The sequence below is a fragment of the Equus caballus genome, unplaced genomic scaffold (genome assembly GCF_041296265.1).
Source record: "Equus caballus isolate H_3958 breed thoroughbred unplaced genomic scaffold, TB-T2T haplotype2-0000562, whole genome shotgun sequence".
In the NCBI taxonomy this organism is placed as follows: Eukaryota; Metazoa; Chordata; class Mammalia; order Perissodactyla; family Equidae; genus Equus; species Equus caballus.
Genome location: NW_027221925.1, coordinates 354,488 through 382,308, shown reverse-complemented (window position 1 = coordinate 382,308; position 27,821 = coordinate 354,488). Strand labels below are relative to the sequence as shown.

General features: G+C 41.7%; 1 long non-coding RNA gene across 1 annotated transcript in view; it reads right to left on the bottom strand.

The window, feature by feature from the left end:
• Positions 1-6,246: 6,246 nt before the first annotated feature.
• The window catches only part of LOC138922170 (uncharacterized), a 41,118-nt gene continuing 19,543 nt past the window's right edge, over positions 6,247-27,821 (bottom strand). The window contains exons 3-4 of the long non-coding RNA XR_011435249.1: positions 10,979-11,062; positions 6,247-6,384 (exon numbers count right to left, since the gene is read on the bottom strand). This is a non-coding gene — a long non-coding RNA (uncharacterized lncRNA). The remainder of the gene's footprint in view (positions 6,385-10,978; positions 11,063-27,821) is intronic.

Here is a 27,821-nt window from a genome sequence, read left to right as displayed (position 1 = left end):
TGGCGGTCGGCCGCCTGAGTGGGTCAGGAGGGCGACAGGGCTGAGCAGCGCGGCGGGCTGCCACTTTGACCCACTCCAGCTGTCGGCCGGCGGAGTGGGTGGGGGGCATCCAAGGGCTGAGCAGCGCGGCGGGCTGCCACTTTGATCCACTCGGGCCGTCCGTCGCCTGAGTGGGTGTGGAGGCCCCCCAGGGCTGAGCAGCGCGGCGGGCTGCCACTTTGACACAGCCTGGTGATCGGCCGCCTTAGTGGGGTGTGGCGGCCAGGGCTGAGCAGCGCGACAGGCTGCCACTTTTTCCCACTCTATCGGTGGGCCTCCTGAGTGGGGGTGGGGCCCCCAGGGCTGAGCAGGGCGGCGGCCTGCCACTTTGACCCACTCTGGCGGTCGGGCGCCTGAGTGGGGGGAGGGCCCCCAGGGCTGAGCTGCGCTGTGGGCTGCCACTTTGACCCACTCTGCTGGTTGGGCACCTGAGTGTGGGGGAGGGCCCCAGGGGCTGAGCAGCAATGCGTGCTAACACTTTGACCCACTCTGGCGGTGGGCCGCCTGAGTGGGGTGTGGCCACCAGGGCTGAGCAGCGCGGCGGGCTGCCACTTTGACCCACTCTGGCGGTCTGCAACCTGAGTCAGGTTGTGTCCCCTGGGCTGAGCTGCGCGGCGGGCTGCCCCTTTGACCCACTATGGCGGTCGGCCGCCTGAGTGGTGGAGGGGCCCCAGGGCTGAGCAGCAGGGCGGGCTGCCACTTTGACCCACTCTGGCGGTCGGCCGCCTGAGTGGGCGTGGGACCCCCAGGGCTGAGCAGCGCGGTGGGCTGCCACTATGAGCCACTGTGGCGATCGGCCGCCAGACTACGTGGGGCGCCCCCAGGGCTGAGCAGCGCTGCGGGCTGCGACTTTGACCCACTCGGGCGGTCGGCCGCCTGAGTGGGAGTGGGGCCCCCAGTGCTGAGCAGCGCTGCAGGCTGCCAGTTTGACCCACTCTGGCGTGGGCCACCTGAGTAGGCGGTGGCCGCCAGGGGTGAGCAGCACGGCGGGCTGCCACTTTGACCCAGTCTGGTTGTCGGCCGCCTGAGTAGAGGGGGGCCCGCCCGGGCTGGGCAGCGCAGCGGGCTGCCACTTTCACCATTCTGGTGGTCTGCCGCCTGAGTCAGGGTTGGGCCCCCAGGGCTGAGCTGCGCGGCGGGTTGCAACTTTGACCCACTCTGGCTGTCGGCTGCCTGAGTGGGGTGAGGGACCCCAGGGCTGAGCAGCGCGGCGGGCTCCCTTTTTGACCCTCTCTGGCTGTCAGCCGCCTGAGTGGGGGTGGGGCTGCCACTTTGATCCACTCTGGCGGTCGGGCGCCTGAGTGGGGGGAGGGCCCCCAGGGCTGAGCAGCAAGGCGGGCTGACACTTTGACCCACTCTGGCGGTCTGCAACCTGAGTCAGGTTGTGTCCCCCAGGGCTGAGCTGCGCGGCGGGTTGCCACTTTGACCCACTCTGGCTGTCGGCCGCCTGAGTGGGGTGAGGGACCCCAGGGCTGAGCAGCACGGTGGGCTGACACTTTGACCCACTCTGGCGGTGGGCTGCCTGAGTGGGGTGTGGCCACCATGGCTGAGCAGCGCGGCGGGCTGCCACTTTGACCCACTCTGGCGGTCTGCAACCTGAGTCAGGTTGTGTCCCCTGGGCTGAGCCGCGCGGCGTGCAGCCACTTTGACCCACTCTCACAGTCGGCCGCCTGAGTGTGGAGAGGTCCCCCAGGGCTGAGCAGCGCGGCAGGCTGCCACTTTGACCCACTCTGGCGGTTGGCCGCCTGAGTGGGTCAGGAGGGCCACAGGGCTGAGCAGCGCGGCGGGCTGCCACTTTGACCCACTCTGGCTGACGGCCGCCTGAGTGGGAGTGGGGTTCCCAGTGCTGAGCAGCGCGGCGGGCTGCCACTTTGACCCACAAAGGCGGTCGGCCGCCTGAGTGGGGGGTGGCTGCCAGGGCTGAGCAGGGCATCGGGCTGCCACTTTGACCCACTCTGGCGGTTGGCCGCCTGAGTGGGTCAGGAGGGCCACAGGGCTGAGCAGCGCGGCGGGCTGCCACTTTGACCCACTCTGGCTGACGGCCGCCTGAGTGGGAGTGGGGTTCCCAGTGCTGAGCAGCGCGGCGGGCTGCCACTTTGACCCACAAAGGCGGTCGGCCGCCTGAGTGGGGGGTGGCTGCCAGGGCTGAGCAGGGCATCGGGCTGCCACTTTGAGCCACTCTGCCGGTGCGCCCCCTGAGTGGGGCGGTGGCCGCCAGGGCTGAGCAGCGCGGCGGGCTGCCAATTGGACCCAGTCTGTCTGTCGGCCGCCTGAGTAGAGGGGGGCCCGCCCGGACTGAGCTGCGCGTCGAGCTGCCACTTTGACCCAGTCTGGCGGTGGGCCTCCTGTGTGGGGTTGGGGACGCCAGGGCTGAGCAGCGCGGCAGGCTGCCACTTTGACCCACTCTGGCGGTCGGCCGCCTGAGTGGGTCAGGAGGGCAACAGGGCTGAGCAGCGCGGCGGGCTGCCACTTTGACCCACTCTGGCTGACGGCCGTCTGAGTGGGGAGAGGGACCCCAGGGCTGAGCAGCGCGGCGGGCTGCCACTATGACCCACTTTGGCGGTCGGCCGCCTGAGTGGAGGGGGAGGGCCGCCAGGGCTAAGCAGCGCGGTGGGCTGCCGCTTTGACCCACTCTGCTGGTTGGGCACCTGAGTGTGGGGGAGGGCCCCAGGGGCAGAGCAGCAATGCTTGCTGCCACTTTGACCCACTCTGGCGGTGGGCCTCCTGTGTGGGGTTGGGGACGCCAGGGCTGAGCAGCGCGGCGGGCTGTCACTTTGACCCACTCTGGCGGTCTGCAACCTGAGTCAGGTTGTGTCCCCCAGGGCTGAGCAGCGCAGCGGGCTGCCACTTTGACCCACTCTGGCTGTCGGCCGCCTGAGTGGGGTGAGGGACCCCAGGGCTGAGCAGCGCGGCGGGCTGCCACTTTGACCCACGCTGGCGGTCTGCCCCCTGAGTGGGTGGGGAGAGGCCCGAGGGCTGAGCAGCGCGGCAGGCTGCCACTTTGGTCCACTCTGGCCGTCCATCGCCTGAGTGGGTGTGGAGGCCCCCCAGGGCTGAGCAGCGCGGCGGGCTGCCACTTTGACACAGCCTGGTGATCGGCCGCCTTAGTGCGGTGCGGCGGCCAGGGCTGAGCAGCGCGACAGGCTGCCACTTTTTCCCACTCTATCGGTCGGCCGCCTGAGTGGGTTGGAAGGGCCCCCAGGGCTGAGCAGCACGGCAGGCTGCCAGTTTTTCACACTCTGACCGTCTGCCGCCTGATAGGGGTTGGGGCCCCCAGGGCTGAGCAGCGCGGCGGGCTGCCACTTTGACCAACACTGGCGGTCGGCCGCCTGAGTGGGGAGAGGGACCCCAGGGCTGAGCAACGCCGCGGGCTGTCACTTTGACCAACCCTGTCGGTCGTCCGCCTGAGTGGGGGAGGGGCCCCCAGGGCTGAGCAGCGCGGCGGGCTGTGGCTTTTTCCCACACTGGCGGTGGGCCGCCTGAATTGCGGTGGGGCCCCGAGGGCTGAGCAGCGGGCACGCTGCCACTTTGACCCACACTGGCGGTCGGCTGCCTGAGTGGGGGGAGGGACCCCAGGGCTGAGCAGCGCGGCGGGCTGCCACTTTGACCCAGTCTGGCGGTCGGCCGCCTGAGTGGGGTGAGGGACCCCAGGGATGAGCAGCGCGGCGGGCTGCCACTTTGACCCACACTGGCGGTCGGCTGCCTGAGTGGGGGGTGCCCGCCAGGGCTGAGCAGCGGGTGGGCTGCCAATATGAGCCACTGTGGCGATCGGCCGCCAGACTAGGTGGGGCGCCCCCAGGGCTGAGCAGTGCTGCGGGCTGCCACTTTGACCCACGCCGGCTGTCGCCCACCTGAGTGGGAGGAGGGCCCTCAGGGCTGAGCAGCATGGCGGGCTGCCACTTTGACCCACTCTGGCGGTCGGCGGCCTGAGTGGGAGGAGGGCCCCCAGGGCTGAGCTGCGCGGCGGGCTGCCACTTTGACCCACTATGGCGGTCTGCCACCTCAGTCAGGCTGGGGCAGCCAGGGCTGAGCTGCACGGCGGGCTGCCACTTTGACCCACTCTGGCGGTCGGCCGCCTGAGTGGGCGTGGGACCCCCAGGGCTGAGCAGCGCCGTGGGCTGCCACTTTGACCCACTCTGGCGGTCGGCCGCCTTAGTGGGGGGCGGGGACCCCAGGGCTGAGCAGCGCGGTGGGCTGCCACTATGAGCCACTGTGGCCATCGGCCGCCAGACTACGTGTGGCGCCCCCAGGGCTGAGCAGCGCTGCGGGCTGCGACTTTGACCCACTCGGGCGGTCGGCCGCCTGAGTGGGAGTGGGGCCCCCAGTGCTGAGCAGCGCGGCAGGCTGCCAGTTTGACCCACTCTGGTGGTCGGCCACCTGAGTTGGCGGTGGCCGCCAGGGGTGAGCAGCATGGCGGGCTGCCACTTTGACCCAGTCTGGCTGTCGGCCGCCTGAGTAGAGGGGGGCCCGCCCGGGCTGGGCAGCGCAGCGGGCTGCCACTTTCACCATTCTGGTGGTCTGCCGCCTGAGTCAGGGTTGGACCCCCAGGGCTGAGCTGCGCGGCGGGCTGCCACTTTGACCCACTCTGGCGGTCAGACTCCTGAGTGGGGAGAGGGCCCCCAGGGCTGAGCAGCCCAGCGGGCTGCCACTTTGACCCACTCTGGCGGTCGGCCACCTGAGTGGTTAGGGAGGGCCCCCAGGGCTGAGCAGCGCGGCGGGCTCCCACTTTGACCCACTCTGGCGGTTGGCCGCCTGAGTGGGGGAGGGTCCGCCATGGCTGAGTAGCTCGGCGGGCTGCCACTTTGACCCACTCTGGCGGTCGGTCGCCTGAGTGGGGGTCCGGCCCGCAGGGCTGTGCAGCGCGGCGAGCTGCCACTTTCACCCACTCTGGCGGTCGGCCTCCTGTGTGGGGTTGGGGCCGCCAGGGCTGAGCAGCTTGGCGGGCTGCCACTTTGACCAACTCTGGCTGTCGGCCGCCTGAGTGGGGTGAGGGACCCCAGGGATGAGCAGCGCGGCGGGCTGCCACTTTGACCCACTATGGCGGTCGGCCGCCTGAGTGGGGGGTGGCCGCCAGGGCTGAGCAGCGCGGCGGGCTGCCACTTTTTCCCACTCTAGCTATGGGCCGCTTGAGTGGGGGTCGGGCCCGCCAATGCTTGGAGGGCTGCCACTTTGACCCACTCTGGCGGTCGGCCGCATGGGTGGGGAAAGGTCCCCCAGGGATGAGCAGCGTGGCGGGCTGCCACTTTGACCCACTCTGCTGGTTGGGCACCTGAGTGTGGGGGAGGGCCCCAGGGGCTGAGCAGCAATGCGTGCTGACACTTTGACCCACTCTGGCGGTGGGCCGCCTGAGTGGGTTGAGGGATCCCAGGGCTGAGCAGCACGGTGGGCTGACACTTTGACCTACTCTGGCGGTCGCCCGCCTGAGTGGGGTGTGTCCACCAGGGCTGAGCAGCGCGGCGGGCTGCCACTTTGACCCACTCTTTTGGTCGGCCGCCTGAGTGGCGTGAGGGACCCCAGGGCTGAGCAGCGCGGCGGGCTGCCACTTTTACCCAATTTTCAGATTTCAGCTAGTGTTCACATCGTGATTTCCTCTTCCACTAATACAGTTTATTTCAGTGAATTCACCTTAGTGAGTTGCTTCAATTCTCCAAGACTGATATATTTCAAAACCAGTATGCCTCATCCTAATGCATTACGTTCCCCCCAAATAAGAGATCCTACTCTTGATATTTTTTTTTGGTTTAATTTATGACAATCTTAAATAAATTCTAGTGAAGTAGCCGATATTATAGCCAAACCACTCTAATATCTTAAAACGGTATTTATGAAAATGCGCATTTTGTGGCATCAGTTTAAAGAGTGGAGATGGTGTGTGTGTGTATGTGTGTATATGTAAATTCATATATACTGTATGCATGCATATATGTATGTATGTACGCACATTAAATACTATTTACTATTTTACAGTTTACACTGTTTAAATATATAGATGCACATATTGCCTCTATTGCTTTCTTCTTTCTACTATCTTCCAAAATCCAAACCCTTCTTTCTTCAGGGTTCAAGAAATCAAGACGTCGTTTAGAAAAAGAAAATAAGGCTGATTTTTATTGAACATATATGGTGTGCCAAGTTGATTAACCGTTGGTAAACATTAGGATCACTGGATCGATTTTAGCTTTTCAGTTTCTCTTTTGAACAACTCTGTTTTCAAGGGTCCATATTTCATGACTTTTATTCTTTGAGTCCTTCCAAAGAACAAAAATAGCCTTTACCTTTTTTCGTAGAATATAATTCATACTCCCTTGCGATTATCATTTTGGTCCATTGGATTCTGTAAAGAATCTAAAATGAATTATGAGATCATGATTTTATTTTCTCTGTATTTGAAACATTTTTCTAATTCATCATCTTAAGAATTCTTCCATCATTACTCATGATTACTCATCAGTTATTCCAACTAAGCTGAAAAAAGATAAGTAATAAGAAAACAAAAGAATGGTGAGATCACTTAGGAGGAGGACACAAGAGTGGAATAAATTGTTATTTTTCTGTGTTTTTATTGTGTTATCCAACTATTGCATCATCTTTTAAGAAAGTGTTAGAAAATACTAGGGGCAGCATCTCTGTAGTTTGCTTTCAGATCCACTCAATATGAGAATTAGAAGTTTTTATTTTCCAACCATGATGACAAAGAGAAGAAATTTCACATTCCATAGCCATAAGGTGAATACGATCAGAAGAATGAATGAATGTAAAGGAAAAGATTGCAGCACTTAGGCTCTAACTGTACGATGAAATTTTCATATTAATGAAATCAGACTATGTGTCTTCAGATGACGATATTTTAAATAAATTTTCTCAAACTTAAGAATTGATCCCTAAACAATGTATTTCCAAGGAAAAAAAAATGGAAATACAGTATTCTCCTCCAGTTAGTCCTTCAAAGGAAAGTACTTCACGCAACAGTTTGAAATAAAAATCTGGACAGTCCCACATTGTTAAAAGATGAAAGTATTCTTTCATCTCCAGTGATGTCTATGGACAAAAATTTACTGATTAAAATAGTTTTACTATATTTAAAATGTATTAATATTTAATAAAGTTGATTTCAGTAAGTCTTTATGATATTTGTAAATTCCTTGTAAAATGACATAAAATTATATGAAGTTAAAATGTGCCCAGAGGGTAAACAGCAATAACTATTTGCCCTGTAATCTGAGGGTTAGATATCCCATCTCAATTCATTTTCACAAAAATTCTCAAGGAATCATTATCCTTTCACCTCCACTTTGAGTTAACTCGTCTAAGACTACAGCATAAGACAACATTAAAGGCAAAATTTTAGCGCAAATTTCCTAATCTTGAATTACACATTGCTTCACTTATGCCGTGGTACCTCGCTTCAAAGGAGAAAAAACACTTACCTATGTCCTCTGATAACTCTGAGGACCTCTTTCGAAAGAAGTCGGACAGAGATGATATTTAATATTCAAAGGAATAATGGAAATTGAAATCTGCATTTCTTTATCACTTTCACATTGTGGATATTTATTTACTGAACAATTTCCATAACCTTGTGATAATGTGTAGTATTCAGACAAGTAAAAGGAGAAGCCCATGTTATGCTTGTCCTCAAAATAATCTTCTTAGTTAGGACACTATAGCTTAATTTCCCAGAAAAGTTATAAGACTTTGTAGGAGTTCCCAGGAATGGTCCAGATTGAACCCTGTAGAATGTTAGGCAACAAGTAGATTCAAGTGCCTTAAAAATCATCTAGTGAAGCATCCGAGAATGTAATTCCCCTTATGGAGGAAAAATATTACATGGTACGATTAGATTTTGATGAATAGAAGATAGAAGGTAACCAGCTGGTTTAAATTATGTTGTAAATCTAGTAAACTAAAGGAATAAATATATTAGTACATTGCTTTCATATTATAGGTTTTGTGCAGATGTTTGCTGAATAAACTAATCACTAATTTAGAAAGAGATCACTGCTCAGCAATGATGGTTAATTTTTTGTGACAACTCAACTGGACTAAGGGATGCCCAGGGAGCTGGTAAAACGTTATTTGTGGGTGTGTCTATGAAGGTGTCTCTGGAAGATATTAGCATTTGAATCAGTAGGCTGAGTGAAAAAGATCATCCTCACCAATGTGGGTAGGCATCATTGTATACCTTGGGGGCCTGAATAGAACAAAAAGGTAGCGGAGGGCAAATTTGTTCTCTGTTGAGGTGGGACATCTGTCTTCTCCTGCTCTTGAATTTCAGCACCCCTGGTTTTTGAGCCTTTGGACTAAGATTGGGACTTACATCATTGCCTCTCCAGTTCCTCAGCTCTTCAAATTTGGACTAGAACTACACCACCAGTTTTCCTGGGCTTCCCATTTGCAGGCTACAGATCATGGAACTTCTCAGCCTCCATAATCACATGAGCCAATCCCTCATAATAAATCTCTTTCTGTACACCTCTATCTCTGTCTCTGCCTCTGTCTCTATCTCTATATCCTGCTGGTTCTGTTTCCCTGGAGAACCCTGCCTAACACAGCCAGCATTCCCTTTTACTTATGGAAATCTCAGACAGGAGATTAGTCATTCAATATTAATATACATTGTGCACATTACATATACAACTATCTATCTAAATATCTATTTTCAAACAAATTTTATTTGTAATTCTAAAAAGAACAGACTTTATAAAATGCTTATTCCTATTTTTAAAATATTTGCCTGGAGGAAGATACTATTAGTATTTTCATTGGTACGTTATTGTTATTATTTTAGTGTTCTTGAGTTTATCTGAAATTACAAAAAAAAGGGAAAGGTGTTTAGGTAGTAGGTTGTCTGTGGTGGATTGATGAGTATGTTTAGAATACTTCTGAAAAATACAGATTGATAAAGCCCACACTGTATGACTCTTTCTTTCAGGACATGAAAAGGCTATGCAAATTTTTAAAGGCTGTAGTGCAGAATATTTGATTGTTTAAGAAAATATCTTGTAAAACTCTGTATTTACTTTTTAAAAAATATGTATTTTACAAATCACATATATGGATATATATCAGAGTTAGCACTATCCTGATTCTAACGTGGTATACCTAGATCTTACTGTTCAAAGTCAAATGGCTTGTATCCATCTCTAAACCCATTTCTAGGTATTCTGAGCATTAATAGCATATTAATAATTAGGTAAACATACCAATGTAGCTGCCATACTTTGTATCTGCCATTCTTTAAAGCTTTTCAAAATTTATTGATTTACCAAAGGAATATCTAGTTATAATGATGCTACTGATGATAATAGCTAGCATTTATTTTTTACAATATACTCAGCACTTTGTTATGTGCATAGTTTTCCAGTATAAGATTCACAGCATTACAGAAATGTTGATGAGGGTTTAGATTTCAGTATTAAATAGAGGGTCAGGGTAGGACCCAGTAATCCTAGTGAATTCTCGAGATAATATTCTAGGCGGAGAGAACAGGGTGGGAGCACCAGTCCTGAAGTAGATGTGTGCCTGGCTGCGTGGTGTGTTTGAGGAACAGAAAGGAAGTGCGAGTAATGAAAACAGAATCAACACAAAGAAGAGTGATGGCAGAAGAGATCAGATAGGCAATGGGGGCAAATCATCATGCACTTCAGTAGTAGGGCGAGGAAACATCCCACTTGTCCTGGCCAACTTATTTTTATGTCTACTCTTCTGTCATAATTGCTATAAGTCCTTCTTTCACTCTCTAATCTAGGTTGGATCATAAATTATGTGATCACTCTACTGATAAGCATTGCAGATATCTTGGCTTTTATGCTGAATATAGAGTAGCCATACAGAGTTTTAAGCAAAAGAGTGGTGTGATCTGATTTATGTTCTAAAAGATTCACTTTGGCAGCTGTGTTTCAGGGTCTAAGCTCTTGGGCATTAGGAAGAACTCGTAGAAGGCTCTTATGGAAATCCAGGCGAGAGGTGATGGTGGCTCAGGCTAGAGCGGGAGAAGTAGAAATGGGAAGAAGTGGTTGGAGTTCAATATATTTTAAGGTAGAGCTGGCATGATTTTATGATGGTTTAGACGTAATGTTTTAAAAATAAATAAAGGATTCTAGGGTAAAACAAAGATTTTTTTTGGCCAGAGAAACTAGAAGGAAGAATTTTCCATCAACTGAAATAGTTAAGGCTGCAGATAGATAAGATTTTTGTGAGATCATCCTGAGTTTATACTTGGACATATTAAATTTAAGATCTCTAAGAGACAACCAGGTGGTGATGAATATACGTTTTAAGTACGAGAACCTAAGTGTGGGAATTCACAAAAGAATTGTGGATTAGAGATACAAATTTGACAGCTGTGAGTACACAGGTAGTATTTAAGCCATGAGGATGAATGAGATCAGCAAGGACTAGGCTTAAGGCCTCTGCAAGTTTAAAAGCCCAAGAGAAGAGGATGCAGCCACAGAAACCGAGAAGCAACTCTAGCGATAGGGGAGAAAATCCCACAGAGTATTCAGTCCTGAAAGTCAAGTGAAAAAAGTAGAAGAAGGAGAAAGGAGTTGTGTCAGATGCTTCTAATAAATCAAATAAAACCAGGATGCAAATAGATCACTAAATTTAAGAAGCTGTATATCATGAGTGACATTGATGAAATCAGATTCGTTGGAGTGATGAGAGGTCAAGAGCCTGATTGGATGGAATTAAGAGAGAAGGAGGGGAGAGAAGTTGGAGACCTGGAGTCCATTACCAGAAAAATAGAGCAGACCAATTAAAGAAAGAAAATCTTAATAGTAATAGTAATGCAGGTCGCAGTGAGGACAGTTCCAACCATTTACTCAGTCCCTTGGTTCTTTTTTCATTTCCACCGTTTGTTAGGTGTTTAACATTAAGTAAGACAATAACTTCTCTAAACCTAAATTTACAGTAAAACGTATACACTATTATCACCCACCTCAGCATGTTGATAGGGTTGGTGGTGTTCAATAGAGTGGTGTTCAATAGAGTTTATTAGAGTGAGGTCGTCTATTGAAAACATCTAAAACATATAAATAATGAAAAGAAGTCATTGTTATTTCTGTTTTTCTTATCATTACTTATACTGCTACTACTGCCCCTGCTATTACTATTTTCTTCAATTACTGTTCAGTTTTTACTTAACAAGGAGTGGTAAGTAGTGCCCTGACCCTGCTTGCTCCTTACATTTTTGTACTTCTCTCATTCTTCCTCCTGTCACCACCCTGCCAACATCTCCTTCTCTGAGAACTATAACAAGCATACAAAGAAAACAAAATTTTCTTGCTTAATTTTAGGAAGGCACTAGGTGTTTTTATATTCTTCTTCAAAGTACATCCATATGGTAAAGAATTCTCTTTATTAATAATATTTCTCCTATTTTATATTACAAGTGCCTGCCAGGGTGAGGCTGAAGCAGAAAGACAGACATGAAGGAGGTGTATGTGTTAGCTATGTCTCTGACGTTCCACATTCCCTGACTCAAGATCTGTTCATAGGCCGCATGCTCTGCTGAAAATGTCCACCTCTTTCTTCTCTTCACTAATTATCACTTGCTTTACTCCAAGGTTCCACACTCAAATGCCTTCCAAACTAGAATTCAAATTGTCCCTAGCCCACATAAATATTTCAAGTGTACTGAACATCTAAACAATCTGTGTTTTTTAAAAAGGTGCTACAGTGAGTGTGGGAAAGAGAAACAGTCAAATCCTTTGTAGCCAATCTCCCTCCTCTCCTCTCCTCTTTTCCAGGCCCTTCACAAGGCATTCTGACATTCCTGTCATTGGAATGGGTGAGAATGCTTAGAAATATGGTTCATTTCCACAAATTACAAATCTTACTATTTCATCTCACTTACATAAATTTTAATCAGAATTGTATATACTTATCATCATCTTTGGTGCTTCTACTGGATGGAATTCCTAGACTGTAAGATATATTTTCTTTATGATGAGATTCCAAGTAATAACATTTGGAATATAGTTAATATTTACATTTTTAACTAAGTTGAACCAAATTCTGTTTCATCACAACTTTGATATAAATATTTCCTATATTTTGACATAATGACATAATTATTTATACATAGTTGTTATGCCTGTTACTGTGACTTCTATTCTTACTCTATGACAGCGTAAAATATTTCTCATCAATTGTTTTATCAATATGTAGGATGAGGAATTTGTCTTTAACTTATAGCCGTGAAAGAAGCCTCAGATTCTCTATATTAGTGAAACTTAATGAAGAAAGGATGATAATGTTGCTTAATTTTCACTATATACACTTCTTTGGTTACAAGTTCTGATAGTTGTTTCGATTGTTGCATATTGTTATGGAGCTACATGCAAATATGTATAAGAGAGTATTTTACATGGTAATGTGATGTTGAGTTCCAATATATGAAATATAAGATGTTTAAAAGTCTCAATGTACTAGAAGATTGCTAAAGGTGAGAGATGTAACTATTGTCATACAAACAAGAATAAAACCAAAGGGCCCACTCCATTGTAATTTAATTGGAGATTGTAAAAGTGGATTTCACTAGTATCTGTGTCTGTGGCTACTGTGAAGTGTTTACATTCCCCAAACAGTATAGAACACCAGCAGCAAATATAAGATGGCCATCTGGCCTAAATTGGAACAGGGATATTACTCTGCCATGTTCAATGGCAGTTTCCATGAGATGTTCATGTTTCCTCCCGCTCTTTACCTCCAGCACCAAAGGAGATTGACCTTAAGGAGGATGGGACTAAAAAGTGTCACAAAATCAGGTTTTGCCTTTTATCTCCCAAATCACTATCGCCATTAAACTAGAGGTATGTTTTAAGTCTGCATTTGAGACTGGGAAAGATATGAAATGTAAATTGAATTTGAGATCAAAGTCTTAAATCAGACTTGACTTTTCATAAACAAAAGTGACGAGAGTCTGGAACATCTTATAGTGCCAGAAAGTATGGAAGAACTCACAAAACAACAAAATGAAGGAATATGTCAAAGGGACACAGGAGCTAACTGAAATAACAAATTGGCACAATTTGAACAACCACATAAATAATGCATTATTGGATTATAATCTAAAGTACAAAATAAATATCCATTGGTGCATAGTGATACAAATAAATGATTGAATAAATAAATTAGTGGGAGAAAATAGATAGATCCCCATTGGAGAGGGGATACTTCCTCCTCCAGGAAGGAGGGCATAACTCTCCGCTCCTTCAGTGTGGGCTGATTACAGTGACTTACTTCAAAGAGTACAGTACAGAAAAGGGGGAAAACAGTAACTTTACAGTATAGAAACCTAACCAACACTCTCTTAGTCAATTGTTCAAGGTTAAGATCAATAGTCGTAAGACATACTTTTGATATGATATGAAGAGAATGGCAATTTACCTCTGTGGTTGGCCTCCCCAAAACCCATTACCCTATTACCCTAGTCAAAAAATAAGTCAAAAAAAATAAGAATTATATCAGAAAAATTCTAGGAGATATTTTTCAAAATATCTGACCAGTATTACTCAAAACTCTCAAGGATATTCTGTAAACTGTCACAGTCTGCAACTAAATGTGATGTGACTACAGCGATATGACAACTAAATGGATGGAATCTTGTAACAGAAAAAGGACATTAGAGAAAAACTAAGGGAATATGAATAAAGTGTGGACTTTGGTTAATTATATACCACTATTGGTTTATTAATTGTGACATATATGCCATGCTAATGTAAGGTATAAATAATAGGAAAACTAGATGTGGGGTGTATGTGAGTTCTCTACACCATGTTGACAAATTTTCTGTAAACCTACATCTATCCTAAAATTTTAATAAGTTTATTAAAAAATTCAGAAGAATAGGGTACGTTAAAAGAACACATTAGCCAACCTGAAAGAGCACCCGGTAAACAAAGCTGGGTCAATTTGAGGAATGAATAAATAATGCAGTATTGGATTATAACCAAAAATAGAAAATACATATTCATGAGTCCATACTAACATAAATAAATGATTAAATAAATAAATACACGAGGAGAAGCAGCAAATCTTCCTGACAGAAGAACCACATTAATATATGGATACATCTCCTCTTTCAGGAGGTACAAGTTAATCACCTTCTAGGCCCTGCTTGAGGGAGGGCTACACGTAGTGACTTGCTTCCAAAGAATATACCATAGAAAGGTCGATTAGTAAGTTTTGTGTGGATGAATTTGGCAAACACTACCTTAACTAAGTGATGAAGGTTAAAATCCCCAATGAAATCTTGTTGATATCATGTAGCACCCAATATGATGTAAGGAGAAGAGTACTGTGTGTTATTTTTTCCAAAAACCATATACTAGTCTAACCATAAAAAAAAAAAAAGAAAAAATCAGACAATCCCCAGTTGGGTACATTCTACATAATTGGTCAATGTTTCTAAACACTGTCAAAGTCACAGAAGATTAGGAAAGACTAAGAAACTTTCACAGACTGGGAAGATATTGAGAACTAACTATAATGTGGTACCCTACATTTGAATCTGGAACAAAAAGAGAAAATTAATGGGAAAACTAGTGACATCCAAATAAAGTCTAGAGTTAGTTAATACTAATGTAGCGATGCCAGTTTCTTTGTTTTTGCAATTGTTCCATTTCACTGTACGACGTTAACAGTGGAAGAAATTGAGTATGGAGTATTTGGGAACTCCCTGAACTATCTTGCAACTTTTCTGTAATTCTTGAAGTATTCCAAAATAAAAAAAGCTTATTTATAAGGAAAGATATGTGACATTATTTTATAAATAGTATACGTGGTGCTACTAGTATCACTAGTTCTTGAGATGGTGTTCTACTGGAACAAAAATCTAAAACTTGTGGAATTAGCTTTGAAATGGAGTGGTGGGGAAGCTCCCAAGGACACTATTGGTGAAAGCTGGAAGGACAGTGATCTTGCTATTGAATATAAGAGGAAAGTGAAATAACATTTGCCAGTACTGTTGCTTGAGATGTTCTGGAAAACAGAAATGGTATCTAATTAACTCACAGATATGGCCTACAAGGTTTCCAGGAAGAATGCTGCAGCTACTAGCTGACTTCTCTGAGCTTCTTATGAAAAAGTACAAAGCTTTGAGAAGAGCCAAAATGAACTCTCAGTCTTCAGGTGGAATTTAAAGGAAAAATAAAAGAGCAGGACTGTGTTTGAAAATAAAACTTTCTCATTCCAAGTCTTTAAACAACAATAAGTTACCAAAGTAATAAAAGGCTTCAGGTAAAAGATTCAATTCAGTGGGACTTTAAATCCAGTAAAGTGGTCTCTGAGTCAAAAATGTCAATGGTGGATCTTGTAAGACCCTTTGCTAAGACCTCAGAAAGATTTATGGCCCTGTCTCACAGACCCGTGCAGCTAGATGAAGAGCTTCTGAGCAGCAGAAGAGTGTTGTCCAATGGCAGCCTAAAACATGATGTAGGGTAGAGAAGGGCCTTCCTTAGAAAGAAATCTGGGCTTGTCTCACACTTCGTCTCATTGAATTGAATATAAATTGCAGAAAAGAAACTCACAAATTTTCAAAAGATTAATCCACTTGAACTGAAAGGGACAGAGAGAGTTTAAAACAAAGAGTGGTCTCTACGCCCTTAACTTCCCAGAACCGTGACCCAGACTGAGAAAGCTATGCAGCTGCAACTTTGGAATATTTCTAATGGCAAAGGGCAGAGCCAAGAACTTAGAGAGGGAAACGAAGAGCCATAGAAAACCATTCCCAGAGTGCGGCACTGAGCGCTAATCAAGCAACTGGCAATACACACCCAGAGATTTCAGAATCGCTACGAACTAATGATTTCTCTCTGCCTCCCATTCTCCTCCTTTTTGAATAAAAGTGTCCATTACCTTTTTCCTATATCTGTCATTTTATTTGGGTATATGGAGGGCACAAAACTTTTCATGTTACTTCATGTTTTTTTAGACCAATAGAAACCACATCTAAAAACAACCCCCACATCTGCATCTCCTGAAACAAACGAAAATACTCCAGATTTGAGTATGATGACTAATGAGATAAATCTTTATGTCTTATAGGGTATTTTAAAGGTGAGTGTTATGTAAATAATTATGGGTAGAGGGTAGACTATTGCAGATTAAAGAGAACTATAAATTCTTTGTCACTCCCCTCAGAAACCTGTAGTCTGTTTCTCTACCCCCTTGAATCTGAACTGTGTAACCAGAACTGAGAGTGTTTCATAGAACATAGCAGAAGTGACTCTGTGCTGGTTTCAGCCCTAATTTCTTAGAAGACTGTCAAGTTCTGTGTCCTCTCTCTTGATATCTATCCTGCTATGAAGTGGAAAAAAGCCCAGATAACCATGTGGAAGAAAATTTAAGCCTTAGTTGATAGTCCCGGCTGAGTTTCCAGCCAACAATCAGCCACGATGAATTACTGGATATCTTCTAGCCCCAATTAAGTTGTTTCACATAGATTAGAGATATGCTGTTCTGGCTGAACACTGCTCAAATAAAAAAACTAAAAACTCAAGAGCAAAGAATTTGTTGTTTTAAAAAACTTCGCATTTAGGGTAGTTTGTATGCAGCAGTAATAATGAAAATACTAGGTCTCACGTCTTTCTCTTTCATGACAATGCCAGCAAACAATGTAGGTTAGAGTAAATTAGATTGAAAACATTACTTTTCTAGTAGCATTATTAAAATACATAACACGTGAATGACTGAAATAATTTCAGCATTCACTATATGTTGCACATAAATGTTTCCCCCTTTATTAAATTGAGGTTTTTTAAAACAAAATTATTTTCATTCATTTGATATTTATTTCAATGTAACAGTCTTCCAAGTTTACTCTACACTGGAATATAATGATTTTTGTATACTATATCCATATTGGTGCTTAAAAATGAAAATTTAGATTTACACATGATTATCATTAAATTATTGTGACAAAAATAACCTTGAGATAAAGCCTTACATAATGAATTTTAATTTTAAAGGGGTTATTGTTACTTGAACTAAACGGTATTCTCTGACAATTTACACAATTGTGTTTATTTGCCATTAATTTAATCTCATTACTGTCATAAGTTCTTTATTTTTACATATAGTATGCCATCTAGTGACAAAAAATTAAATATAGCAAACATACTCTTTTAAGTCATCTTGAAAAAAAAACTGTACACTATGCACTTGCTTCATCTGGTACAGAAAATAAATTATGTCTTTGCTTTTTCTTTTTAAAATTATTTTCCACTTTGGAAAACCATTTAAAATGTCATCACCTTTAAGATACTCCATGTCATATATATCCAATATACCCACGTCTGTTAAAATCCAATTCCACTGTAAGGAAAATAAAGTGATGTTAAATTTACTCTGTCAAATAATAATATTTTTGTATTCTAATCTGGATAAAAGTCTTGTCATTTATATTTACTATTCTGTTTCTTTTATAAAATAGAGCTCATTAGCTTGTTTATTTACCAATTAAAAATATCTAACACCTCTTCTCTCTATAGAAGTCTCTACAAACACTCACAAAACAGATTTTTTTCAGATGAGTATATCCTTAATGTTAATACATACAATGGGTATTTGTGTTCCAAAAATAAAACATTTTTTCCATCTGTCTCATATATTGTCCACCTGAGCCATTTCAGAGATACAGGTATTGAGACTTAGAAAGAGTAAGTGACTTGTCTCTAATAATAAGTGGTATAACTAGTACTTGAAAAGAAGCATTCTCATGCAAAAATCAAAATTAAAATTCTACTTGGCTAAGAAAATCTCAAATATAAAACATAGTATCATATTTGACAGAGATGGTGGCTAAGGTTTTCTTCCTTATAATTCTAAGTTCCTCCTTTATTTTTATAAGCAAATGCTTTACCATCTTTCAGATAAGGGGTACAAAATATGGATATTCCAATATGGATATCCCATAGCTATTTCCCCCAAATTACCCCTTGGCAAGAAGCTAGAAGATTAAGCAATTTAGAGCAGAATTTGTAAAACTGTTTTTTCAGTTACTTTAAGATTCTAACAAAATTTGTGGGAATTTTCTCCTAAAAAGAATCACTCTTGTAAAGCCCAGCAAAGTGATCATTAGGGATATTGCATGAGGGAGCCTTTCCCTTACCGATTGCCTCCGTTTATTTGCCACTAGCAAGCTTCTACAACATTTTTTCCCTTTTTTAACATTTTTGACAAGTTTTCTTTAAATGTGATCATGTTCCCCCCAAAAATGTGTAGCAGCTGAGAATTCTGCTCTCTCTACATATTAATGTACCAAAGGAAATATCTTGAAATACACATATATATGTATATAGGTATATACGTATATACAAATTAACATTGAACTCATCCTTTGTGTTCTTAAATATCTTAAAGAATTCATTAATTATATGCATGAATGGATTTTTTTGCAAGATAGTGAAGAATAGAAAATTACTTAGCTTTTGAATATAAAGCTTAGAAAAAAATTATTTCCTATATTCCTATTCTTTGCATTTATCGTATCAAGAGCTAAGCTTTGAGGACCTGATCATAGACAGAGTTTAGCATAAGGGAATTCCCAACCAGACAGTGAAAGAAAAGAAGGAAACACCACCTGTCTTGGTCCCAGGATTTTATGGAAGTAAGCCACATATATAAAAGCAAGAATCTAGGCAGATGTCTTAATCTGACTTGTGCAAATTTCAAACTTGTAATAAAAGTATTTTATATGTCTTTAGACACTGGATATCTGAGATTTATGAAGGAGATACTCCACACAATGCTCTTCTCCCACACCGGTGGGTTCCAGTAAAGAAAAGAGAGAGGATCAGCTTTGTTATCTGGGAAGAGGGATTAGCTGACACTCTTGAATATCTTTCATCTCCTTTCAGCATAGTGAGACCCAGAAATCTCCACGTGCTTTTTAGAGTCAATAGACGTAACCATACTGAGAGCCAAGAAGACCTCAATAAATGTGCTAGGGCTCAAAAGGTAAAAGTCACTGTTAAAATGGAGGCCGAAGGCAACCCAGGCAAGAATCCAAATGCAGAACCTGGCAGACATTGAGAGATAAGGGCCAAGGGATGCTGAGGCAGCAGCAAAGATTACTAATAAGGACTACCAGCCTAAATTAATGTAAAAAGAGATGAGATCCAACATAAGGAAGCCGTAAACATGAGACACATCTACCAGCTGCACACCCAGGGATGGGATTGAGCCAAACCCTCTTTGGAGTACACCAGCCCAGGAGAACCTAGAGGCCACCTTATGCATCTGAAGATTCTCTATTTTCTTCATTGCCACATTCTCTTTCTATCTTAACAGTCTGAAGATTCTCTGTTTTCTTCATTGCCACATTCTCTTTCTATCTTAACAGCCTTTTTCAACTCTTCCACTCCATGAACACAGGACCAGGTAAAGGGAACACATAGGAAAAACACCAAAATTTCCTTGCATTTTCCAAGCAGAGATTGTGTATAAAACATTAAAATAAATCCAGTGGATTCTGTTGACTCTTTCAAAGTCCCCCAAAACTCCCATCCTATGCCTGCTACAGAAAACTACTTACGGGTAGAGAATTCACAGCAAATAACAGATTAGTTAGAAAGAAATGAAGACACTAAACTTTTTCTTAATATCTGCTGTGGACTTTCTGTTTATGTTGCCCCAAAATTCATATGTTGAAACTTAATCCTCACTGTGAGGGTATTTGGAGCTGCCGGCTTTCAGAAGTAGTTAGCAATGCACTTAGTGCCCTCATCAAAGAGGCACCAGCGTGCTCCACCACGTGAGGTCACAGCAAGAAAACAGCCATCGAAGGAGCTGGGCCCTCACAAAACCCCGAATTGCCAACTCCTTCATCTTGGACTTCCTGGCACCCAGAACTGTGAGAAATAAATTTCTGTTGGTTATAAGCTGCTCAGTTTATGGCATTTTGTTATAGTGACCTGAATGGACTAAGACAATGTCAGAATGCCGAATAAATTTTCAGATTTCACTAGATACCTAATTACTATATTATGCGGTTCTTACAAGGAAAAGTGGAATAAGAATATGCATGGAACTCTCTTTCTCTGCTACCAATACATATGATAAGATGATAGAAATTGCATCAATATAAGGTTTGATTAGTATACTTCCATTTTGTTCCTTTGATAGTCTCTAATTTTCAACTGGACCTTAGTCTGTGAGAATATGCAAATATATGTGGCTACTGAACAATTATGGTAAGGAACTTGTGAAGATGAAGTTATGACATAAAGCTACGAATAATTTAGTCTTATTATTTACAGAAATTATGAAACAATGACTTTTTTTAATAGTCACATTTTTACAGGTGTCTGGTGATATTTCATTGTGGTTTTTTTTTTCAGGAAGATTAGCCCTGAGCTAACATCCACTGCCAACCCTCCTCTTTTTTGCTGAGGAAGACTGGCCCTGAGCTAACATCCGTGCCCATCTTCCCCTACTTTATATGTGGGACGCCTACACAGCATGGCTTTGCCAAGCAGTGCCATGTCCGCACCCGGGATCCGAGCCAGCGAACCCCAGGCCGCCGAAGTGGAATGTGTGCACTTAACTGCTGCACCACCGGGCCGGCCCCTCATTGTGGTTTTAATTTGCCTTTCTCTGATGCTTAGTGACATTGAGCACGTTTTCAGATACCTGTTGCCCATTTGTATGTCTTTTTTGGATAAATGTCTATTCAAGTCCTTTGCCCACTTTTAGTGAGAATATTGTTTTTATTATTATTGCTATTGAGTTATAGGAGCTCCTTATATATTTTGGATATTAATCCTTTATCAGATATATAGTTTGCAAATATTTTCTCACATTCTATAGCTTGCCTTTCATTTTGTTGGCTATTAACTTTGCTGTGCAGAAGCTTTTTAGTTTGATATAGCCCCACATCTGTTTTTGCTTTTTGATTTCATATCCAAAAAGTAATTGCTAAGCCAAATGTCAAGAAGCTTTCCCCCCGTGTTTTCTTCTAGTTTTACAGCTCCAAGATTTTTAAGTCTTCGATCCATTTTGAGTTGATTTTTGTGTATTGTGAAAGTTAAGGTTCCAATTTCGTTCTTTTTCATATAGATGTCCAGTGTTCCTGCCAGCATTTGTTGAAAAAACTATCCTTTCCCCATTGTGTATTCTTATTACCCATGTGGGCTCTCTTTTCTGTTCTATTGGTCTATATGTCTATCTTCATGCCAATACCATACTGTTTTAGTGTGTTGGCAAGGATGTGGAGAAATTGTAACCCTTGTACACTCTTGGTGAGAATAGAAATGGGACAGCCACCATGGAAACCAGTGTGGTGGGTCCTCAAAAGATTAAAAATAGAACTACCGTGTGATCCGGAAGTCCCATTTCTGGGTATATGTCCAAAAGAATTGAAATCAGGATCTCAGAGGGATACCTGGACATTTGTGTGATTGTGTGATTGCAGCATTATTCATAACACTCAAGATATGGAAGCAACATGAATGCCCATCAATGGATGAATGGATTAAGAAAACGTGGCATATACACACAATGGAATATTTTTCAGCCTTAAAAATGAAGGAAATGCTGCCATATGGGACAAAAGGGATGATCCTGGAGGACATTATGCTAAGTGAAATAAACCAGCCACAGAAGAACAAGTAAGTACATTATTCCACTTACATGAGTTATCTAAAATAGTCAAACTCATAGAAGCAGAGAGAAGAATGGTAGTTGCCAGAGGTTGGGGGAGGGGGAAATCGGAGCTGTTATTCAATAGGTGGAAAGTTTTCGTTACGCAAGATGAAGACGTTCTAGAGATTTGCTCTACAACATGGCGATCATGGTTAACAATACTGTATTGTACACACGACAATTTATTAAGTAGATAGATCTCATATTAACTGTTGTTGCTACAATAAGAAAATTACACAATTGGGTACTAGCTAAACTTCAATAATTATCTAAATTGATGTCCACAGCTCCAATAAATTTTCTTCCAACAAAATGCTCAAGAAACATCAGTAAAAATAAGTTTTAAGGGTACTCTTCCACTCGGTCTAAATTAGGACATTCATGAATTAATGATAATTCATTTGTAGATTTTCCAAAATGTCATTTTGAGGTGTGTTTTCCTTATGCTGATTATAAGATAAAGATTTTCTATAGGCAAACTACTGTTTAAGTACTTTATATACATTAAATAAAAACTATCATGAAGTAGATACTATTATAATGCCAGTTTCAAAAGTGAAGTAACTGATGCACAGAGGGGTTAAGCAGCTTGCCCGAGGTTACGTTGCTAACACACAGAAGATCCACACAGTGTGGCTTCAAATTCTGTATTATTTAAAATTATGTTACATTGCCTCTGCCATTATATTTTGAAATATAACTCTTGCTGTCACTTCCTCAACATTTAGCTAGTATCCTACTCTTCATAACCACCCAAAATTTTAGGGTATTATGGTTATACTTCTCGGAAATGTAGTGCAACATGCAGCTCAGTCTAAACAAAACATTCAAAATCTCATCTCCTGAGAATGATTACTTATTCAGGTATGATGCATGACAAAATTGAGAAAATGAAACATGACAAGATATTTTGAGAGAACTTCTGAAAAGAAGTTTCCTCAGTTTTTAAGAGTTTCCCAAAGCAAAGCTGTATTTCTTCCCTTAGTAAGATTGCCAGACTTAGCAAGTAAAATACAGGATGACCAGTTAAATTTGAATTTTAGATAAACAATGAATAATTTTTCATAAGACATACTTATACGAAAAAAAAATGCTGTTTATCAGAAATTCAAATTTAACTGGGTGCTCTGAATTTCATCTGGCAATCTTACTCTTTAGTTCATTACAAAATAATGAAGATCTGGGAACTCTTGGCAGACATCTTGTAATCATAACGGTAAGTCAGTCTTCAGACGAAATGTCAGCTAGTAAAAGAGAGAGATGGAAACAAACAAGATAACGATGGCATACTTTAACTGTTGAAACAAAACAAGCCCGAAGCCAGCCTTACTTCATATTTTTCACTAACATGGCCAATATATTCCATTAGTGTTTTAGCTAGGCTAACTTGAGCACTATGTTACTATAATAAAATATACCTACTGTGATACACACAAAAGAATTATCATGGATTGTGATTGATCTAATAAAGTTGTTCTCTTCTCCTGAACATGCTTCAGCTATTCAAAGTTTACACTCTCCACACATGCAAAGAGAAGTGACTTGGGATCTACAGACAGGTTACAACATATAATATAATTCCTTTGCTTTATTTGGCTCCTAAAACTTGAAAGTTCAAGACAGAAGGCCAAAGGGGTAATAAGAACTCTATTTTATATCATGCAGGGAACATCACGAATCAGTACCAAGGCCAGCAATATTCAAACATCATATCTTGATGTTAGAATAGTGTACAATTTGTTCCATCACTGCACATGACTGATGTTGTGTTTTGGTTGTTGTGAGTGCTCTTTCCCTCAAATCACCTCTTGGCTCTGTATCTCTATGTTGTGTTAGATCTATTATTCAACTGCTATCTTTATTATCAGCTCATTATCTCACTGATGGCGTGATGTTTCCCTGGTGACGCTGGAATGGGCCTGCATAAAGATGTTCACACACTTGGGTTTTGGTTAGAATTAGAAAAACTTGACACCAGTATCCCCCAGAAACAGTGATAACCACTCTTTTATACGTGTGAGATGTGTTTCAGTGGAGGAATGTTAGAGATAATAGAGATGAATACTTAGTAATAAGTAGCTTGAGTAAGGAAACTCGGGTGTATATTTATTTTATTCAAATAGTCAGCTTTGTCTTTATATATTTTCAAAGTAGACAGCATAAAAAAAGACTAGCAAAAAAGTGTAACCAATCACATATCTTTTCTTCAAATGCAATCCTATTTTTCTCTTGTATTTACTAATATATATATATATATGTATATAGATATGTATATTGTCCCACTATCAGCCCATTTATTATCTTTCCCCTATAGGAATTCATATCTTATTGTCTTTCCCCTATAGGAATTCATATTAGTTGGCTGTTTTCAGGAACACTTCTCTAAAACTAGATTTAAACCCTGACAATCTCCTCTACTCTATATCGAAAAATGTTTTCTAGTTGCTCGCTTTTCTTGACCTAAAAATCAAATTTTATTTTGAACTTGTTATCAGTCAATACTGACTTATTCCTAGGTCATTTTCGTAGTATTTGTATTTTCCTCTTCAGCTTCTCCTTTACGTTAGTGAACGTATATTCACCAAATGCTTATATATCTGGTTACTCTTTCAATTGTGAAAAATAACATATTGCCATGGACTTTCTTTACACAGAATCTGAAAAGAATTCTTGTACATTTGTGGTAGATTTTATTATTCCTTTTTTCCTCTCATAAGAGTATATGTCATCAGTATTAAGGTACATCAAATAATCCAAAACCTGAGATTAAATGGTTAGTAAATATACTTGAGCTAGACAAGCACAGAGCTATTGCCAACAAAAAGAACATAGTAAAATCCAATTCAGTTCTTAGAAGCAATACAAATGAGCATTTTACAAGGGTAAATAAATAATGAGATGTACCCATATATTCATTTTTTAAACTTTTCCTACAAAGGAAACTTACTAACATTAAATATGTACCCCAGAGTACTGTGTGCATATGTATGTAGGTATCCACATACACACTATGCACCACACACCTACACACACATATATATGCGTACATACACACTTTATATATATACCTAACAGACAAATATATATATGTACACATGAATGAAAATATATACATATAAATTTATTATTATTATTTTTGAGGCAGATGTGCTAACATCTGCTACTAATCCTCCTCTTTTTGCTGATGAAGACTGGCCCTGAGCTAACATCCATGCCCATCTTCTTCTACTTTATATGTGGGACGCCTACCACAGCGTGGCTTGCCAAGCAGTGCCACGTCCACACCCAGGATCCCAACCGGTGAACCCCGGGCTGCCAAAGCGGAACGTGTGAACTTCACCGCTGTGCCATCAGGTCTGTCCTATATATCTAAATTTGATGCATAGTATTATGTTGAAAATTATTAACCTAGCATCAATTTTATCATGAGAAAGGTGTTGAAAGCAACATTTTATTGGAAACTAGTTGAAAAATTATGAAAACTTCAGGAAGAATAGCCACTGCAATGATGAAAATGATGACCTTTAAGATTCATTTAAAAGAACAGCCTTAGTTTAGGCTTGTTTGAAAATATATATATATCTATATATCAGAAAGGGCATATTGTTTGGTGAGATATTCTTCAGTGATATCTGCTTTTTTTCAGAGGAAAAATGTTAAATAGACTCTAATTCATAAAGACAAAACTGTGTCATGGGAATTAGGAATATTTATCTTGCTGCTCTCCATATGAACTTTCTGAATATTCCAGGAAGACAGAAACTTTTAGAAAGAAGAATGGCAACTAAAAATAAAACAAATTAATATATATATGTGTGTTAATATATATTATATATATATGTACATATAAAGTAGGTAAGAAAAGGATGAATAAACCATTAATATATGTCAAAGAGAGAACACTGTCTTAAAGATCTTGCCACAAAGGAAGTATGGCTGCATATTATTGTGAATTAAAAAAAAATAATAATGAAGCAATTATCTTTATAGAAGCGAATGAGTGGCTCACAGAAAAAATCTAGGAAAGGAATAACAAAATGAAATAGAATAATTCAAGAACAAATGTTGAAGAGTAAAATAAGGCCATCACAGAAAGGAAGGTCAAATCAGAAGTATGAGTAACAGAATAATCACTAATGAAAATAAGGCAAGTGCTTGAATAGTAGAGCCAAGGAAAGCAGACACAATTAAGGTGAAATGAACAAAATATTAACATGAGTAGAAAGAAAATGGTAAACTGGCAAAGGGATGTCAGCATGCACATTATTGGCACCTTTTAAGGAAAGAACTGTAATAATTAAACCAAAAATATAACCAGATATAAAAATCTAAGAAGCCTGAATTAAAAAGTTGAAAATGCACAATGTGTTCCAAGAAAAATAGAGGAGCAACTTCTGTGAAAATTAAATATTTATACATCTTTCATTCCGTCAATTCTTTTCTTAAGAACTGTCTGCTGGAAATAAAATGAATATAAAGATAAATTATAAGTATATTTTTGAAATATTGGAGTCAAAGTGACTAGAATCAAAGTGACTATTAATCAATAAGGAATAGCACAAATTTTTGTGTTTCAAATATTTGAAAATGATAAATTAGCTCTACACCAGATAACGTTTAGAGATCTTCACCAGATATTGCTGAAGGGGAAAAGCTTGATTTAAAATAGTTTGTAGTATCTTATTTTTATAGAAGTAGCAATAAACGAAGAAATGAACATGCTCTATATGTGTAGGATTTTTCCCCTTTACTCTTCCCTCTGTTTTGTATATTTTCTAGAATGAACCTCTACTTTTGATAAAGATAAAAAGTTATGTTTGAACATATAATAACTTTCAATTTTTGTGCATGCATACACATTTATAGAGAAATATACTAACCAATTTTCTTTGTATTATTAAATATACCTACTTTTAGCAAGAAATTCGAGTTCTTTTCTTAAAATTTCTCTTTAAAAAATAAAAATTCTAAGAAGTACTGCATTGAGGAAATATATTCTCTGAAGGCAGAGATCCAAATTTGGATAATCCCTCAGTGTATGATAGGGAACTTTTACTACTTATTCTCAACACTAAACAGTTTCTACTCATTAATAAAGTGAAATTGAAAGTTATTCCAGTACTTTGTGAAAGTACAAGTAATGTATAAGCAAAAGAGGAGAATAAAAATTTGGAAAAATCATTTAATATCAGTAATACCAGATTAATCTGGTTTTAATTTTTTAAAACCTTTCTGATGTTAAAAGACAGTTAAATAGAAGCTGCAATCTTTTCAGAAAGATTCAGAGTTAATGGGATTCTGAAGTACACCTGTTGGGATGAACAAGGCTTTTTAGTGGAGGTGATATCCTAAAGTTGAAAGTCTGCATTTGACTTCAGTTCACCTTTCATTATTTTCTCCCTAGTTACTTTTTAACTAACCTAATGAAACAATCTATAAACAAGGAGCATTTATAAAGCATGGGTAATTAACATAGGTCATGGGTTAATAGCAAGAAATAACCATCATTTAAATATTTACTTCTGTTGTAAAGGCAGGAAGATCAGGGAAATGAAAATCAAAACTACACTAAGATATCACCTTACACCTGTTAGAATATCCAAAACCAAGAGTGACAAATGTTGGAGAGGCTGTGGAGAAAAAGGAACCCTCATATACTTTTGGTGGGAATGCAAACTGGTGCAGCCACTATGGAAAACATTATGGAGATTTCTCAAAAAGTTCAGAATAGAAATACCTTATGACCCAGCCATGCCACTACTGGGTATCTATCCAAAGAACTTGAAATCAGCAATTCCAAAAGTCCCATTCACCCCTATGTTCACCGCAGCATTATTCACAATAGCCAAGTCATGGAACCAACCTAAGAGCCAAGCAACTGATGGTTGGATAAAGAAGATATGATATATATATATATATATATATATATATATGTATATATATACAATGGAATACTACTCAGCCATAAAAAAGAACAAAGTCGTCCCATTCACAACAACATGGATAGACCTTGAGGGTATTATGTGGAGTGAAATAAGCCAGACAGATAAGGACGAACTCTGTATGACTCCACTCATAGGTGGTAGTTAACATAAAGACAAAGAGAACTGATCGGTGGTTACCAGGGGAAAGTG